Genomic DNA, 13,615 nt, shown 5'->3' with positions numbered 1-13,615 from the left:
TTCCCCAAAGGGGAATGGCTGAAAGCTTGAGCCCTTTAATATTAAAAAGGAGAAGGCGCCAACTAATTTGCTGCAGGTAGAGCCTCCTGAGTACTCTGGGTTTAAAAATTAACAACTTCTAGATGAAATTTGGCTATCGGAGAGAGGAAAATCACAGCCAAAAAAGGAAAAAGAGGGGCATGCATGTGGGCACGCTGCTCCCCCGGCTCGCACACATACATATGCTCGTGCATGTATGTATTAATATAGCTCCATTATTCAGTGCGTTCAGCTGAAGGGCACACGAGGGTGTTACCTCGGTGCAGTGCAAAGATGAAACGGGAGCCTGACGTGACTGCAAATTACAGAGCACCCAGACAGCCTCCAAAATGCATTTAATTCCCTCCTCCTCTTTCCCGTTCTGCATTCGTTTGGACCTCTACCCACAAGGAATTTCCAAAGCAAGGAGAAGAGGCGAAGGAGAAGGCAGAAAGTAGTGGGGTCCCCCATCCTGCATGAGGGAGACCCGGGCTTGGTTGCAACCCTTGCTTGGCAGAGGATGGTTTTTCCCCTTCTCTCTGTAGAACTCGCACTTTCTCCTGCAAGGGGGTGGGTGCCATCTAGCGACCATGAAACCGTCCAGCTCATCCCAAAATTGGTCTTCCACAAGGATGTGGCTGCACAGCAGCCACTGAACATCGTGTCTCAGCCCCAGAGGTGGGGAAAGGCTGTCACCCATCATCTCACCATGACCTGGGGGCTTGCAGTCAGCATCTCCCCCTTCTGCAGCACCCTGCTCAGCAGACGGGTTTGGGAAAACATCACTAGGAAACTGGAAAGGTCTGAAAGGCAGAGGGGCAAATCTGTCCCCCATCACTGCAGTCCCACGTTGTCTGGCATTGGGTTCTGTGGTCACGGGCATGGTCTGGGATGGTACAAGCAGGGTGGGACCGAGCATGAGGTCTCTTGTGTCCCTCACCTTGTGTTTTGTGATCCTAAGCACCTCTGAGAGAGTGTTTTGTCTCAGGTGATGGTGACTTCTGGTACTGGCATAGCCAATCTGCATCTCCTTTCATCCCTATGTGGTGATTGACTCAAGCCTACTCACCCTAAAGGTGTCAGAAAGTAAAGTAAAAAAAATAAACCAAAGAGAGAGCAGTTGGACCTGATTCAGACATTACTGGGCTCCTCAGCCATGTCAATGTCCCAGCCTGGCAAAGGTGGAATGTTAAAATAAGCCCTAGAGCCATTAGTTATGCTTGTATTTGTAAATCAGCATGGCCAGGCCAGGGTTCCCAGCTCTGGCACACAGCTGTACCCACCATTAATATGGAAAAAATACCATCTGTTGCCCAACTGAGCTTGGAGGGCATTGACAGACCTCTGGGGCTGCGTGATTTATTGTTGTCCCTCTCCAAACACTAACCAGAGTATCTCCCTGTGTCGCTAATGGATGGGGATGATTCTCAGCTGACCATAAGGCAGATACTTTGATCGTCCTTCTTGGCATACATGCTACCCCTCACTTTCCTAAAATATTTTTTTTTCTTTGTTGGTTCTAAAATATTGGAACCAATGAGGAAACAGGGAACCAAAAAATGTAGCTAATACTTGTCACCTTCCCAGATTTTCCCTTAAAACTTTGGCTGTGGCCAGAGGCAAAGGGGGCCTGCTCGTGCAAATCACAGCCCGAGGACATGACAATGAGTCAGGGAAATGCCTCTTCCCCATTGCACCACTGCCTGGAAGCATCCCCTGTCCCGTACCGGATTACACCAGGGGTATTTTGAATGAATAAATTCTGAAAATAAGCCAGGCCCCCAGACTTTCCCAGCCTCCATATAGGATTGCTAAAACTCATGATTGACTCAGCCTGGTGGAGGAGCAATTTCACTCTTCCCTAAAAATAGACCAAGTGGTTCATCCTCTCAACATAGCCCAGCGCCCGACGATAAAACCAGCTGCCAGAGACCACTGGGAGGCAGTGGACAGGACCGAGGGTGTGGGGAGTGGAGCAGGGCTCCTCGTAGGATACACTAAGGGCTGCCCGGCCGTGAGTTTCACCCAGATTTTCTTCTGGGGCTGTCTACGGTGTGACACAGCTGTTGGGACTACCGAGATCTCCCTGTGAGTAATCTGGGGGTAGATTAGAGCGGGGTGAAGTGTTGCATGAATATGAACCTCAGATTGATACTAAAATGCAGGCTAAATGAGGATACTAAACACCTCGTGCTACGAAAGAGGTGTTGCAGCTCATGGAAAGCCATGGATTTTATTTTGTCGACCCAGAGCTTGGTCAATCCCACCCTCTGCTGCAGAAGGTGCTTTCTCTGTGTTCTGTGGACAGTGGCTTTGGTCTGGTTGAGCATCACCATCTAGGGCACTTGGACATGTTCAAGGCAGAAATGGAGCATTGCACGTGTGTGCTTTCCCCTTGTCCTGAAATATTGAAGTTCCCAGCTTTGAGGCTTAAATTCATGGGGCCAGATCTCAGTGTCTACTCTCTCCTCAAAAACATGCTGTTCTTTACCGTGGCTTTGGTCACTGTGACCAGCAGTAGGGGAAAGAATATGTCCAGGATTCGGGTGAGCCAGATGGATGCTGAGGGTGGAGGGGACATCTTTCAAATCAAAGCAGTGTCCAGGTAGGCAGTAGGCAGAAAAACTTGGACTGTTTGGAAGGAAATGAGCTTTGCTTTGTCTTACATCCCTAGGGAACAGGAGGTTAAGGAGGGAATTTCTTTCCCTCCCTTTTCTCTCCTGGTCTCCAGGGCAGGTTGAGACGTGTTTGTGACCCTGAGCCAAATAGAGGTCTTCAGGAGCCTGTTGGGTTAGCAGTGTTAATATGGCCTTAGCACTCCCTATTTGTGCCCACGTATGGAAAGTAACTCCAAAAACTGCTCCACTCTGTGAGACGGAGCAGAAACCTACCCCTGTGTGTGCGTGTGTGTCTCTCATACCAGATTATCCATCTGCTGAAGCCTTTTAGCTTTAAAGTCTGTGTCGTGGCCAGCAGAAGAGAGCCGGGACTCCAGGTTTAGGTCTCAATGTTGCCCCCCAGTCACCATGTAAAGGGTCTGTACCCCAATGGCCTGAGCTCAGAGCAGTAATTTTCTGTTCACGCAGTGGTTTACTTTTCCTGCTGAGATGCACATCCTGTTGATTGCTGTGAGAATAACAGAAATTCTTTAACGTTCCCCAAATCCCCCCAGGTATTCACTTTTCATCCAAATCTTTGCTGGAAAATATGTGAAGTAGCTTCAGATTTTTATTAGAAAACAGGGATTTAGGGAAAGAGAGGTGGAGTTGTTGCCTCAGGAACATTATCACTTGATGAGAAGAGGCAAAATATGAAAACCCATGTTCTTGTCCAAGCAAGTGGTGGATAATCCACTAGTGGCAATCAAGAGATCCAGCATGGGTGGAAATTCATAGGAACATCCTACAAAGGCTCTTTTCAGCCCTAGAGTAGATGTAGTATTTTACAGGATACAAAAGCTTCCTTCTGGGGGAAAACCAGGTGAGGATGCCCTAACCCTGTTTCTAGGAGGATGAAAATCCTTCTTCAGCACCAGCAAATACCCCAGATCTGGGTCTGAACACGGTAGCAGGAATCTCTGCATTAAGTACTGTACAACCTGGTATTTTACTCTTTTAAAGCCAACTATTTCTCTCCTCCCCCATATTCTCACTGGCAATTTGCCTCATTCAGAAACAAATGGAAATGCCGGGGAAACTCAATAGCTTCAAGTGGGTTGGGGTTTTCTTTTTAAAGGATGCTGCTAAATTTTTTTTGGCTGTGGCTGTTTCTTCCAAAACAGTATTATGTTTTCTTGGCTGCCAGCGATAAAGAGCTGACAGCAGCATGGAAACACCACGATAAGAATAGAAAGCAAAGGCAGGGTCTCAACAGCTCCTCGGAGCCGCGTGGTATCCATGCGATGCCCTTGCGTAAACACCATGGCATGGCAAAAGAAATGCTTAAAGATGCACGCCACAGCCCCCATCCCGGCTGTGCTCTGCATCCCAGGCGGGATGTGGGGCCGGTGATGCTCACAGGGCTGGTGTCTGTGCAGACATTCCCAAGGTATCTCTTCCTGGTGGTGAGAGGGAGCTTCCCTTAAAAGGTCTGGTATTCGTGGCACGCCGAGGAGCCCTCTCCCCAGGCAGAGGTTATTCCAGTGGGCAGCTGGGTGTTGCTTTCCCTGGGGAAAGGGGTTTTAGGGGGAGGGAAGATGCTATCAGGGCTGGTCATCCCGCAGGGGCTGAGATGCTGCTCTATGGGAGAAGGTAGAGCACGCAGAGGACATGGAGCCTGGCAGAAGAGTTAGGGATAAGAACAGTCCTGCTGCCGGCCAGTGTGAAACAGAGGAACAGGGAAATAAAATCAGCTCTTGTTGGATGTCAAGCAGGGGTGTTTATGTCCATTTCAGTGAAAACCCCCGTGTATAAATAACAGATAAAGAGTTCCTGAAGGGTACAAGAGCGGTGCCGGCGTGAGCGGGGTGTGATACACGATCCCCATGTCAGAGGGCAGAGCTGGATCCAGAGATCCCAGCGATACACAGCCTCAGGGAGTGATTTATTAAACCTCCACTCGGCCTTTATTAACCCTTTGAAAACAGCAGAGGGACATGTAGAACGAGACAATGCTGAGCAGATAGTCTGGGCTGCATCCCCCTTGTCTGGGCACTTTGTGTCCCGAAAGCGAGGGAGCTGACCCGGGTGATGTTGAAGTCCCTCTCTAAGGAAAGACAAGCCCACAGCAGTTGGCCCACTCGGGAAGGCCACGTCCCCAACCAGCAATGCCACTCGCAGCTGTCTCTCGGCAGAGCTTCTTGGCATTTTTTTGGTGCCAGGAATAGAGTCCCCCACATTCCTGGATTTTTGCAAAGCCCAGAAATAGCCCCGAGCTGCCTTGGGGCAGATACTCAGCTCCGCCTGAGGCTAAATTTTCCCCACTCTCCTCGGGAGCTGTTTAAATTACCTGGGGGTTGTGATGTTGCTCCTGTAAAGGAAAGTCCAGCTGACACTGAGGAGTCAAAAACATTTGCAGAAGTGACTAAAGATCATGAACCTTCAGTATAGAGGTGCTGGAAATTGTGAAGAGATCTGATTTTGAAATGCAAGGGCAGGAAACAAGACACTCTTCAGTAGCCGTTTTTTTTCCTTGATCCCCTCCCACCCCCTCGGATTTGCAAATGCAACTTTATACACTTGCAAAATGTTAATTATTTGACTATGATTTAGTAGACAACTCCTAAAGCATGAAATGATACTTTAAATCTTATTTCCTCTTCAACACAGAGGCTCTTTAGTTACACTATTTCACATTACTTGTTTAGCACCTTCCTCTGGTTCTGGCACTTTTCAGCCCATTTCTCACCCCAGAATTCATATATTAGCTCTATGCACCAGAGCTGCTCAGATGCAACATATGGCTTGCAGACGGCACAAAATCTTTCTTAAACCCTTTCAAAAGAGAATTATTTATGTTTTTTGATGTGCATCAGTTATTACATTTATGATCTATACTAGAGATGTCCCCCCACCTCCAAATCAGGGATCCACCGTACACGATGCTGTACAGATTTATATGAAAGAACAAGGTCTACTCATGAAAGTTTGGAATCAGAAAAAAAATTGTTGTTAAGTTGCTTTATTTTTGTTAGCTATCTAACTGTAATCAGTGGTGTTCATGCACCTGAGTTGGTTAGGTGAGCATATGAAAATCTCACTTCTGATTTTTAATAGTCAATTCCTATCCCGTGTAATTGTAAGATAAAGGTAACTTGAACCAAAACAGTCAAAAAACAGTTGACTTCTTTTAAAAAACTAACATGTTTACAATTGCCGCTCTCTCACAAAACTAGCCAATCCATGGCAAAAAGAAAAAGCTTGAATTTCAAATCCTGGCTGTCCTTTGTAGAACAGAGAATGAGATAGATAAAACACTGTAGTTTGCAAACAGAGCAAAGTGTGATCCGGGGGTCAGGAGGGAATACCCGTGAGGATAAACAGGATGTTTTAGAGCATCACTGGTCCTCACTCGTTGCTAAAGGCTGTCTGAAATCCCACCGTTGCTGCAGCCTTGTCCCATCTTTTTTTTCCCTTCCTTTGGGAAAAATAGCACATGACATTTTGACATGTGCCAAAGCCCCAAAAGTGGGTCATGAGGTCATTGAGAAATACCTAGAGATGTTCTTCCCTCCCCAGATCCTCACCCTCCCAGGAGCGCCCTTCTCACAAACCCTTTCCTGCAGCATCCCAGGACCACTCACCCTTTCAGCAGCCTCCAAGCTGGGGCAGCGAGGCAACCTGCCCTGCTTCCCACGCCACCTTCTGCATGTGTCTCCTCCAGCAGAGCTTCCCAATGAACCAGAGCCACTGCCACAGAGGTTGGAGCCAGAGATAAACCTTTCCCCGTTGACTGAGCAGCGCCAATGGGCTGCCAGGCTCCAGGATTAAATGGCAGCACTGGTTTCCCAGCCAGCTTTTATGGGTGCTTACCCATCCGCATAAATTCCCCAGCCCAGCCGTGGAGCAGTGCCAGTTTTTAGGATCTCTTTTTGTCAGGGAACTGATTCTCTGAGGGGCAAAGATGGGAGAAGGATGGGGCAGGTGTGATTCAGCACATACAGCTCCTACATCGAGGGGCAGAAATGCTTAGAAAAGGGGTCCCCATTTGCAAGGACAGGCTTCCAGCTTCAGGAGGGGGACAGTGAGTTGCTGAGGCTTCATTGACATGCACACGGGGGACAAGCAGGTGGGAATGAGGACATGTGTCCAGCAACACAGCCTGAATCAGGGGACCCAACTGATAATGACCTTCAAATTGGGAGTAACCCACAACCTATGCCAGGCAGGGAGGAATAGCAGAAATGGCCCCAGTTTCCCTGGAAACAGCCAGCCCAGGGCAGCCAGGAGCATTTCCACATCGGTTCGCCTCCATCACCTTGGAAAACATGGTCCCTTTCACAGTGTGAAAAAATGGTTGTTTTCCAGCCCTGATTTCCCTGGTGCTAAGAAGCTCCAAGGTCCCTCTGGCCTTCAAGGGTTGGGTTTTGAGTCCTGTGCTGTGGGATGCATCAAGTGTCTCATGGTTCCCAAGTCATGGCAGAGCCAGGGGGTGAGACCATAACATGTCTGTGCTCCACGGTGTAGGACATGCCAGGTCCAACAGCCATCACAGCAAACCCAAGGTTGGTCTACAGAGAAGGATGCTGGATTCAGCTGGCAGGACGGGATGCTCTCCGGAGCATCGCTCCCTTCCACAAGTGATGGAGCGGGACAGGACCCTGGCACAACTTGCACGGCTGGGCTATCCCTTCCCCTCCAGCTTGTGTAAGCCCCGTGCAAGCCCTCGGCTGATTTCAGGCCCCCTTACACAACCCATGGACCGCCGTGGGGCGACACAAAGGGCTTTGCTTAGCAGCTGTGTTTGCTCAGGGCGGCTGATTTTGGGAGCAAAGCCGATGACATGTGGTTGGCCGGGTGGGCTGGGAGACTGGTGCTGAGCTTGCAGCTTCCTTTTTTAATAGGTGACTCAGGCGCTCGGTAGCTCACTGGGGTTGGTGGTGGGAGCCGGGCTGCGAGGGAGTGCCAGCGGCAGAGGTGGTGGACACCAACAGGTGGGTAGTGTTGTTTTTCTATAGGATAAATCAGTGTAAATAGAAAGCAGAGGAGGGTGGAGTTGCTGTGTTGCTGGCGACATGGGGTTTTCTCAGACGAAGGAGGAGGAAGGAGTTTTTGTTAGTGATTTGCTTTCCACTCACTGAGAGATGGCTGTCAGGTGTAACACGATTGCAGTTCAAGAGACCTGTAATATTATCTTCAGCAGGAGACGGAGCAGCTGGGTGATTTATGGGCAATAACTGGGGAGGAAGCAAGTGAATTTTTAGATGAATATTTAAGAGACCTTTTTCCCCTTGTTGTCTTGCCCTTTCCCCCTGTGTCTAGAAAGATCAGTGAGTATAAATTAATACGGAGAATGATTTTACCCCATTGCAAGTTTCCAGGTCCCACAGCCCTCCCTGATTGCCAGGGGCGGGCGGAGAGGCTGTAAACTGAGCCCGAGCTGCACATACGTGGGGCAAGAGAAGAAGAACTAAAGAAACCCTGGCAGCTGCTCCCTTCGGGCAGTCCTAACATCGCGGCCCCCTCTGATGAAATGTGCAGATTCATCCGGCGCCAGACGCTGGCACGAAGGACATTTTGCCGACAAACCCCGGCAGGGAGGAGCGTTCCCCATTCCCTTCACTCAGACAGCAGCGCCGTCGGCTGCGGTGCCAGCCTCTGGGTGGGATGGGAGGAGGGGGTCCTCAGGAGCTCTTTTTCTTCTATTTTAGCTCACGGGGGATTCTTTAATACTTGAAGTATCAGGTTTAAAATCCCTGGGGCAGCAGTCAGCGCTGGTCCATCAGCGCCACAAGGGATGCATCGCTCAACGATGGAGCGGATGCCAAAGGTGCCAGCAGAGCCCTTTTGCTCTGCAAGGCAGAAATGTGGAGCCTGGCACAGGTCTCCAAATGGGATTCCATGCCCTCCCTCTCATACACAACAAATAACACCCCGAGGCCGGTCTGCATAACATCCTTTGGCTTTGCTTTAGCATCCTCCCTCCCAGGGGATGCTGTGCAGCGGCCCCACGCTCACGACTCTTGAGGCGTCCTAGGTGCCTCTTGCACGCCGTGAGCTGCACACACGTGACAGCTCGGCTTTCTCGTTAGCGGCACGAACTGTTGTTCTTTCGCTCTTATCTATAATTAGCAATTTAGAGGGTGGCAGCAGCCTGTTCCGTCAGGCAGAGCCGCGCGGAGCCACCAGATTTTCCGCAAGCGCAGAGCCAGCCGCCCGCCCGGCGGGTTCCAGCAGCCCCTATCTAAGGCAGGCACTTTTGTGAGAAACGATAAGCAAACAGAGGGCTGTGCACAGCCTGTGCACTGCAAAAAAAAAAAAAGTCAAAAAGGAAAAGAAAAGAAAAAAAAGGAAAAAAAAAAAAGAGAGAAAAAACAAAGGCAGCGATAAGGGGAAGGCTTCAATGGAAGCCTTGTATTTAATTATATCCGTCATTAAAGCAGAAGCCCCGTGGCCTTTCATCTATCCAAGCTAACAGATGAAGGGCTAGGCAGCACTGAGGCTGTGCTATTTTCCACTGCATGGACTGGAAATCTTCATTCAGCTGCTTTATTCGCTCTTGGCTGGAAGGGAGGGGCACATTGCTTTGCTTTGTGCAGCATCTCGCCCCGCCAGTCCATGGGCTAATCCAAGTTATATCAGCTCAGCAGAAATGCCCATAGCCTGGGGTTGAAGGAGACCATTAAACATTACCAGCCCAGTTCTAGGACATGGGGATGCTTTTGCTAAGCATTTAGCACCGAAACGGTTAAGCCAGTGTCAGCTTGAGAAGGGTCCCTGCCTTGCAATGAAGTGTTCCCTTCTCCTAGAGGTAGTTTTTAAGAGAGATTTTTCAGCGTGGCCATGCCATTGCCAAGAACTTGTGTTCTTTTTCCCAATCAGAAAGGCTGCAAATCTGTGCTTGGTTTTCTTTCTGCTTTAAAGCTAGCAAAGCTGACTTTCCCAAGCTTTCCCCATCGCTCTTACTGGAGGCTTAGCCAAATCTCATTACCTTGCAAGGAAGAAACCTTCTGTTCTCCAGACTGATCAGAGCCCCTTTGCCTTTCCAGTAGGCAGTTCAGCCCCATGAAGGAGAAAAGAGAGAGAATCCCAGGAAAGATTTTTCAAAGCCCTTTTCAAAGCAGCTAATTCAGCACATGCTTCAGTGCTCCTCTCACAGGGTATGGCTGTAATAAGGAAAGACCATGAAATTCAAGGTACTTTCACTGATAATTAATTCATTTTCCATTTTTTGAGAGTGGACTCCTTCCAATGTATGCCTCAAGCCTCCAAATGAAGGGAGAAGTCCACTGCAGCGCCAGTGTCAGCTTGAGAAGGGTCCCTGCCTTGCAATGAAGTGTTCCCATCTCCTAGAGGTAGTTTTTAAGAGAGATTTTTCAGTGTGGCCATGCCATTGCCAAGAACTTGTGTTCATTTTCCCAATCAGAAAGGCTGCAAATCTGTGCTTGGTTTTCTTTCTGCTTTAAAGCTAGCAAAGCTGACTCTCCCAAGCTCTCCCCATTGCTCTTACTGGAGGCTTAGCCAAATCTCATTACCTTGCAAGGAAGAAACCTTCTGTTCTCCAGACTGATCAGAGCCCCTTTGCCTTTCCAGTAGACAGTTCAGCCATGTAGGAGAAAAGAGAGAGATTTTTCAAAGCCCTCCTCAAAGCAGCTAATTCAGCACATGCTTCAGTGCTCCTCTCACAGGGTATGGCTGTAATAAGGAAAGACCATGAAATTCAAGGTACTTTCACTGATAATTAATTCATTTTCCATTTTTTGAGAGTGGACTCCTTCAAATGTATGCCTCAAGCCTCCAAATGAAGGGAGAAGCCCACTGCAGCAGATAGAGGGGCTGGTGTTAGCAGCTATTAGCACCAGCTCCTATAAAATCAGTGTCTCAGTGATGCCTTGACACTCCCCTCCCTGTTTCCAGGCTGCTGTTCATCCCCAAAAAGCCAGGGAACTAGTCAAAGTCTCTTGAGCAAAGTGGAGAAAAACTGATGCAATCAGAGGGTGGTTTATCTCACAAGGCAAAGTGGAGAAAAACTGATGCAATCAGAGCGTGGTTTATCTCGGAACAGCACCAGCTCCTATAAAATCAGTGTCTCAGTGATGCCTTGACACTCCCCTCCCTGTTTCCAGGCTGCTGTTCATCCCCAAAAAGCCAGGGAACTAGTCAAAGTCTCTTGAGCAAAGTGGAGAAAAACTGATGCAATCAGAGGGTGGTTTATCTCACAAGCTTTCAACCTATCTTAAGGTGCACCAAATCTGCCCCAGAAATGCCACTGTCTCCACTGGCTGTACATTTTGACTCCGTGTTTAAGCTGCAGACAGCAGAAATTAGGGAGAGAGGTCCCATATTTACATGGTGACTTAGAAAAAAAAAGCATAAAGGAAATATCTTGCTCTGCTTCCTCCCCTTGTGTCCTAGTGACCTCTGGCAGAGGTGGGCAGCTAAATCTGTACTGCATCCATCTGCTTCCTCATGTATCCAGCCTCGGTTCTGCATCCAAACGCCTGCGCATCTGCAGGAGCAGCTGGAACCAAGGACAAAAAAAAAACCTTGGGGTTTGGAACCTTCCAGCAACGCACCAACCAGTTTGATAAGTTCACAGGAGTCCCTCTGCTCTGTTCTCGATGGCTTTTTGGTGCATGTTTGTCCCCTTCGGAACTGGCATTCCATTTGAAGCACCAGCTCCTGGAATCCTGTTCCTGTATGACACCAAGTGTTGCTGCTTTAAAATAAGAACAGAGTAAATCGCCTTCAGTATTTTAGAGAAAAACTTTAAAAACTTGAACTCACAACCCAGAAAACAAAGAAAAGAGTCATTAAGTTTGTTATTTACAAAATCTCATGATTTGGGGACCGAGATTTGAGGGCAAAGAATTCTGGAATTGCTGCAGCACTTCTACTATGCACATATTGAAAAGTACATCAGCCCTTTCCTGGCCGTGCAATAGCTGGATTTGTGGAGAGAGAGCCCATTGTTCAAACAGAAAGCATTGCAAATACCGCACTAAATCCAAATGCAGCAGTGCAAGTCTGCAGATAAAAGGAGAACCTTCTCGTGGTTTTACAGCAGTAACAGAGAAATTACAGCCCTGACAAACCTGGAGGCCTGAGGTGCTTCATATAGATGTAAAGGTCTATATATGTCTGTGATGGGAGGTGGAGATGGCCGAGGCCTGAGGTGCTTCATATAGATGTAAAGCTCTATATATGTCTGCGGTAGGAGGTGGAGATGGCTGTCCTGTTGACACCTAATAGATTAATGCAAAAAGAAATTCCTTAACTAGAATTTGGAGATACCCCTTTCTTTGAAAAGCGAACTCATCTACTTTAGAGCCATTAGTTTCGAGATGAACCTGTCTCTGGCAATGGGGACACGGCTCTCATCCTCAGAGGGAGGGGAAGCCCCCACTGTTTAGGGGGGTGAGGACCAAGGGGGAGGGAGTACTGCAGGTGGGAGTGAGGGAGCATCACCTGACAGTGGGTGACCACTCCAACCATCCAGTCCTCTCTGCACCCCTCAGGAAGTCTAGCTAACAGCTCACATCCTCTCAGAGTAGTCATTTCTCCATGAACCAGATAGGCACATCCTCTACTATAGTCATCTCCATGGGAGGCATTTGAGCAAAGGTAGGAGGAATGCCGAATGTCTTGAATATCTCAGCAATGCTGTGCTGGGCCCCAGTGGTGGCCCCGTGGGAGCTGGTGCAGCTCAAAATATCAAGTCTCTAAACTAAGAGCAGGGTTCAGTCCTCTGGCTCTGCCAAAGGCTCCCTGCTACATCCCTGAGCAAGTCTCATAGCCTTTTCGTCTTTTATTTCCCTGAAACAAGTTCCCAGGGGAGAAGTAAAGATAAATGAGGGTAACTGCTTGTGAGGCATGTTGTTGGGAGAACGATGTGGCCACAGAGCAAAAAAAAAAGTGGAAATCGGTTCAAGTTGAACACCCGTAGCTCCTTCATATCCTCTGACTCACTCCTGTTTGGTGATGGCCTTGTCCAGGGATACGGGGATGGATGTGGGCTCTGTGCCCTGCCAGCAGGACGGTGGCATCAGATCACTGCCCAATGTGTTACTTTCATCCAGGCCCAAAGATGAGGGTAACTGCTTGTGAGGCATGTTGTTGGGAGAACGATGTGGCCACAGAGCAAAAAAAAAAGTGGAAATCGGTTCAAGTTGAACACCCGTAGCTCCTTCATATCCTCTGACTCACTCCTGTTTGGTGATGGCCTTGTCCAGGGATACGGGGATGGATGTGGGCTCTGTGCCCTGCCAGCAGGACGGTGGCATCAGATCACTGCCCAATGTGTTACTTTCATCCAGGCCCAAAGTCTGTTTCAGCCTTAAAAGAGGTGGAAATTACACATTTTCTGCCTGAACCAAAAGGTCATGATGTTAAGTTTCCAGGCCCAAAGTCTGTTTCAGCCTTAAAAGAGGTGGAAATACACACATTTTCTGCCTGAACCAAAAGGTCGTGATGTTAAGTTTTGGGGGTCCACGATGGAGGCTGCCAGGGGTGGGGGGTGTTAGTAGGCAGACAGTGGGGCACCCACCAGAGCTCTTCATGAATGATGCTCATCATGGCCATGCCCTTGGTGGGTGTTGGCCTCTTCTGGTGAGTGTTGGCCTCATCGGCAGACAGTGGGGCACCCAGCAGAGCCCTTGATGAACGATGGTCATCATGGCCATGCCCTCGGTGGGTGTTGGCCTCTTCTGGTGGGTGTTGGCCTCTTCTCCCAAGTGAATAATGACAGGACCAGAGGAAATAGCCTAAAGTTGGGGCAGGGGAGGTTTAGATTAGATATCAGGAAGAATTACTTGACTGAGAGGGTGGTCAGGCACTGGAACAGCCTGCCCAGGGAGGTGGTGGAGTCACCATCCCTGGAGGTATTTAAGAAACGTGTAGACATGGCTCTTCAGGGCATGCTCCAGTGCCCAAGGTTATTGGTTTGTGGGTGGGTGTGATGTGGTGGGGTGTTGTGTGTGTCGTTGGGTGGTTTTTTTGGG

The 13,615-nt window shown here is 48.9% G+C and overlaps 1 protein-coding gene across 2 annotated transcripts in view; it reads left to right on the top strand.

The window, feature by feature from the left end:
* The first annotated feature begins 1,950 nt into the window (after nt 1-1,950).
* Nucleotides 1,951-13,615, top strand: part of XIRP1 (xin actin binding repeat containing 1) — a 24,869-nt gene continuing 13,204 nt past the window's right edge. Inside the window, exon 1 of one of the 2 annotated variants that reach the window (XM_014945090.1) lies at nt 1,951-2,106. The gene's annotated coding sequence lies outside the window, so the exon portion shown is untranslated. Of the gene's footprint in view, nt 2,107-7,524; nt 7,610-13,615 lie in introns of those variants that run through there. The other variant, XM_014945091.1, reaches the window with a different exon arrangement.

Source organism: Calidris pugnax, unplaced genomic scaffold (genome assembly GCF_001431845.1).
Source record: "Calidris pugnax isolate Ruff unplaced genomic scaffold, ASM143184v1 scaffold54, whole genome shotgun sequence".
NCBI classification, from domain to species: Eukaryota; Metazoa; Chordata; class Aves; order Charadriiformes; family Scolopacidae; genus Calidris; species Calidris pugnax.
This window is presented reverse-complemented; position numbering and strand designations above follow the sequence as displayed.